At 38.6% G+C, this 5,451-nt stretch overlaps 1 non-coding gene across 1 annotated transcript; it reads left to right on the forward strand.

Annotated features, from left to right (window-relative positions):
- The first annotated feature begins 757 nt into the window (after positions 1-757).
- Positions 758-829, forward strand: trnae-cuc (transfer RNA glutamic acid (anticodon CUC)). The gene has a single exon. It is a non-coding gene; the product is annotated as a tRNA-Glu (tRNA).
- Positions 830-5,451: the final 4,622 nt, after the last annotated feature.

A 5,451-nucleotide genomic window follows, 5' to 3' on the forward strand; every position in this document is an offset into this window, starting at 1 on the left:
GACAGATACTTTGAGCAAATCCGCCATTTCAGTGACTGGTAGATCTTTGTATTACTCAGTACGGAGAAGTGGCTCTCAGTTTTGGAAAAGCTTTGTGATCCCTGGGTCTCAACCGTGCCACGTTCTATGAAAACACATAGGCTACAGTGAATTGGGAACTTTGTGTTGCTAGGCTGACTTGCTACTGCATTGTTTGGTAGTGTCCCAACATGCTCCCCTTTCACTGTTGAGCTATGCAGACAGCTGAGCGCTCTCACTTTACCCTTTCTGATACCGCACCTCAAATGACCACCACACCTGTGGCTTCTCCTGCGCACACACAGTTTCAACGCCATTAATTCGAATTAGCTATAAACAAGAACAAGGTTGACCCATGCAATAGCTTTGATGATGGTGACAACACAATCCCGTCTCCTACAAACACGATGACCTCTTTCTTGCACGTAATTTGCACACAAAAAGCTAAATTATAATCTATGCAAAGATAATGAGGATTTTTTTTTAAATCTTGCCAAACCTATTTTTTTTTGCAAAATTAGTACTGTACTAAGATTATGTCTCCATCTTGCAATCAATTATCTAGCTTTTTGTTTGTATCTGTCGTTGTATTGTTTATAGTTAGTTTACTAGCGTGCAAGCTTGCTATTTATCGTCTGTCTATTCAGCGAGTTATCTTTATGTTGCTAGCAAGCGAACTAAGGCGCGCATCAACAACTGACTCTGGAGAAATGCTCGAGGTATGTTTAGACTTGTAGCTTCCCTGGTGGTCTAGTGGTTAGGATTCGGCGCTCTCACCGCCGCGGCCCGGGTTCGATTCCCGGTCAGGGAACACTTCTTTTTTTCCTTCTTGTTAAAGCAGGTTATGTAAAGTTTAAGGAATAAAAGCAAGTTACAAAGACCATATCTTGTCCTGAATACATTTTAATTTATCCTTCATTTTTTGTTCAGAATGCCTAGCTGCCATTTGTTACAGACTATGAGTTTTGGAAAATGTTTAGTCCCGTGTAGTCCTCTCCTTGAAATACCTAGAAATTCAAAATTCCAACCCAGTTATCAGAATGTGATACCCCCCCTAAATATTAACGATATGCAATGAGAAATGAAAATAGACTCCTCGTTCAAGGTGCTTATCACACTGAAAAAAACTGACATTGACTGATCTTGCCTTCAAAGGAGGGCCCGGCTTCAATTAAGATTCCTTTATGCCGGTCCCGTGTGAGAACTTTGGCACGTCTGCGTTTCCACTGGACACCTGATGTTAGAACTCAGATAGCAAGGCTCCGTTTAAGTGGGCCGAGGTGTGACTTTAGCACCGTCGCTCTCGCCCCCTGAGTCTGGATCAACAACAGGGAGCAACTTCACACTTCGAGCCACCACACATGAAGGGAGGCCGCTCGGAACGTCATGAGTTCACTTCGGATACTCATGGAAAATATGAATTCAAAAAAAAAAAAAAAGTTGGACACATAATGAAGCAAACTCATGCAAGCTGATACTAAAACACTTTATTCATGTTCGCGGACCCATTGAGCAATATCAAATAAGCATGTTCGGTCTTGCTAGTTTCACATTTGTGTCAATTCATGATTACACATTGTGATGGCACAGATGCAAAATCTGTTAAGATTCATAAAAGGTCATCCATCAGAGACAATATCTGCTCTTTTTCCGTCAAGTGTGCCAGCAAGGTTATGTCACCTTTGCTAGAGTTTTATTTATGAAAAAATTAAACTCAGTTCAAGTAGTTGGCCGTGCAACGTAGATGTCCATAGGAGGACTAAGTTCATATTGCTAACGCAGATTAGCATGCACGGTCGCTCATTATTTCACTTTCTATATCGTTCTTTACCTTACGCCTATCGAGTATAATTTTTGAATTGTGTCAACCACAACTGTGCTGCGTTTACTTCCGATAAGAATATTTCAGACCAATAAAATGAAATTGGATACGCCTCATGATCTGTCATAACACACGAATATGCTGAAGAACAATGGTTGAAGATCCTTGAATCAACATCTAATCAATGAGTTACATTTAGCATACGTCTCTTTCGGTGAAGTCTGGATGATGACACCTCCTTGAAACCCGATGGAAAACTGAGATGACATCATGCAGGAAACCCCGGGAATATTTTGCAGGATGTCGAATTCCTTGTGCTACTGAGGAATACTTGGAGAAGTATGAGTCATGGAGTTTGTTGCATGTGTTATCAAGCCTGCTGTCACCTTTTTTTTTCCATGATGGGCTGCAGATTATGATAACATTCATCACAGTGCACTTGCAGTGATTCACTTGACTAGACACAGATTGAAAGCAAAAGAACGACGGGACTGAAATCTGTCTGTCGGGCTGTCTAGCTATTGTTTAGCTTTCAGTAGTTTGGTCTGTCTATCTAGTCTAGCTAGCTAGCTATTATCTGGCTTTCTGTCTGTCGGTCGGTCAGTAGCTAGCTTGCTTTGAATTAGCTTTGCCTCTGTCTGTCTGTCTGTCTGTCTGTCTGTCTTTTTATGTATGTTGAGCTATCTAACGACCTAGCTACCTAGCTATTGTTTAGCTTCAAAATGTTTGGTCTGTATGTCTAGCTAGCTAGCTATATCTAGCTTTCTGTCTGCAGTCCGTCTGTCTGTCACTTAGTTGGCCGTTATTTAGCTTTATAGTTATTTAGCTTTCTGTCTGTCTGTCTGTCTGTCTGTCTGTCTGTCTGTCTGTCTGTCTATCTATCTATCTATCTATCTATCTATCTATCTATCTATCTATCTATCTATCTATGTAGTGATAGTTAGATTGCTATATATACAGTAGCTAGCTTGATTGCTTGCTATCTATCTATCTATCTATCTATCTATCTATCTATCTATCTATCTATCTATCTATCTATCTATCTATCTATCTATCTATCTATCTATCTATCTATCTATCTATCTATCTATCTATCTGTACAATAGAATAGCGTATAATAGAATAAAATACAATAGATCCAGAGTATCTATCAACTGATAATTGTTACTTTTGCTGAATACTTATAAACAAATACATAAGTGGGAAAATCATTCATATGTGAAATATCACCATTATTATGAAGGCTTTTTGCAAACATTTACAATACAATGTTTCAATGTTTGGAATAGTTGCTTGGCTAAGATGTTATGTTGTTTATAAGACAGTTATTTAACCACATTACGCACAGACATCACTAACAAAGCTCTCTGTGTGCCAATCATCTAACTATGAGGTTAAATTTTCCCTAATTCACTTTGGCCTTATCTCAGACTTGACTTGATGTCATATTAGCACACAAGCATCACAATCAGTCGGCTACACTTTGTTGATTAAATCACATTTCTTTGACCTCGCCATCAAAGATCTGGAGAACAATAAGGTTGGACCGTATGCCAAAATGATGACTGCAAGTTTGACTGTTGACGCCTCAGGTGTATCTGTTTTACAACCAGTCCAACGGGTTCGCTGCCAACGTTTGATTTTATGACTAAGATGGCCACAGACATGTACAAAGAGAGAAAAAAAAAACTCACGTTGCACACCTGTCTGACTGATAAGGCATAGGACTTTGTATTGCGGACCTTTTTATCAAGTTTTCTGGATACGAAAATATTTTCTTGTTAGTCTTGGATGTAAATAATCTTTGGCATTGTGTATAAAACTCACAATATCCCAGTAATGATTTCATATTATTTTGATCTCTTTTTTTTATCTCTCGGGATGGAGCTTCTTATATGCAAACATGATCGCAACTCTTTGCATACGTCCATCATGCAAATGGTATTTTTTAAAATCCACATGAGTCCTGTTAACCATCCTTACCTCACATTGCACACTGACAGCCGACCGATTGCCTCCAAGCTAGAACGCGATAGGAGGGTGTCACATTCCCTGTGGTTAAAACAACTATCCGTTTTTTTCGGCAGTTCATGTTGTGAGCATGAATTGGGTCACAAAGGGGATGCTGGAAAACATAATAATAATAATGATAAAAAACTATGGTACTGTATGCTGAAAGATCGGTTAATCGTATTATGGTCAAATATTGGCCAAATAACCAGTTTGCAGACTTTTTTTTAAGCTTTATGTGCTCTAATCATTTTACAAAAGTAACACCAGTCTAAATATTCATCACACAGAATTTCAGACCCTAACCTTGGATTTTTAAATATATCAAACAAAATATGTTGATCAGGCCATTCTATGGACCTACTTTTTAAAAGACAACTAGCATTTTTTTACAAACAGTCCTTCTGCAAATAATTGACCTGGATTTTGCTATTTTTCATTTTCTATCATAGTGGGGACATCTCATTGATTGCCTAATGCATTTCCTAGTCCCAAATCCCAACCTTAATTATTACAACAGATTGCCTAAAGCTTAATCTAACCTCAACCAAAATCCAATGGAAAGCTAAACTTTAAAAGCAAGTTGACCCCCCAAAAAAGTCTAAACTTGAGGGGTCCACCGAAATGTTTCCTACAAGTCCAAAAAATTCATAGTTAACTAAACTAAAAGAACTACAACTGAGTGTTATGTCACTGTTTGCATCGCTGCTTGTAATATTTGTTTAGCTTTTGCTTTGTTATGTGCTTGAATACTGTTGTTGTTTTTCTTTTTGAAATTAAAAATCCTGGAAAACTTCTTGCAAAGAAAAAAAGTTCAAATAACACTTGTCTTCTTGCTGCTCCTTTTCATTCTGCTTTGACCAACACTCTTCTAATTTTCTTTTAATATTGAATGAAATAGAATATTGAAAACGAAAATGAGCTTAAAGACAGTGAAACCCGGAATTCGGACCCCAAGTTGTGGTATAAAAAAACATTTAAAAGTGCACTTTGATCAAACAAAAAACTCAAATCATCTTAATCTTTGGATAATGCGTCATATTTTAATACATAAACCTGCGTTTGTGAAAAGACATCACGTATATTGACATCCAATGAATTACACGAAGGGGGAGGGGTGAGGAGTTATTCTACACGTTGGATTTATATTCATCTGCAGTTATGACATTATATGTATTAGAAAATCGATTTTCTAATACGAAAAAAGTTAAACCGAGGAATTATAACATCATAATTGTTGGTGGCATTCTAAATTCATGCCCGGGCATGTTGCATCTGTGATTGACACACACCAATCAGCCCGTTTGCGCCCCCCTCCCGTTTTTTTTTTTTTTTTTTTTTCATTGCCGAACCACAATGAGCCCCATTTGGCTCCTGGAAGGTGTGAAAAGACACACTTGTCTCCTTACCCCCCCGAGACTTGTCTTTTGTAGCCGCCTGAATTGATTTTACAGACAGAAGTCACAGAAGGTGTGAGCCCAGCTGATTATTCACTCACACACACACTCATACACACGCAGAGCCGCAAGCCCCGCCCCTTTTGCACAAACACACTACTACCTCAGCCTACACGCTTGATCCCTCAGTCAGACTCGAGCACG

Source organism: Hippichthys cyanospilos, chromosome 2, assembly GCF_059441005.1.
Source record: "Hippichthys cyanospilos isolate Australia breed blue-spotted pipefish chromosome 2, RoL_Hcya_1.0, whole genome shotgun sequence".
Taxonomy (NCBI): domain Eukaryota; kingdom Metazoa; phylum Chordata; class Actinopteri; order Syngnathiformes; family Syngnathidae; genus Hippichthys; species Hippichthys cyanospilos.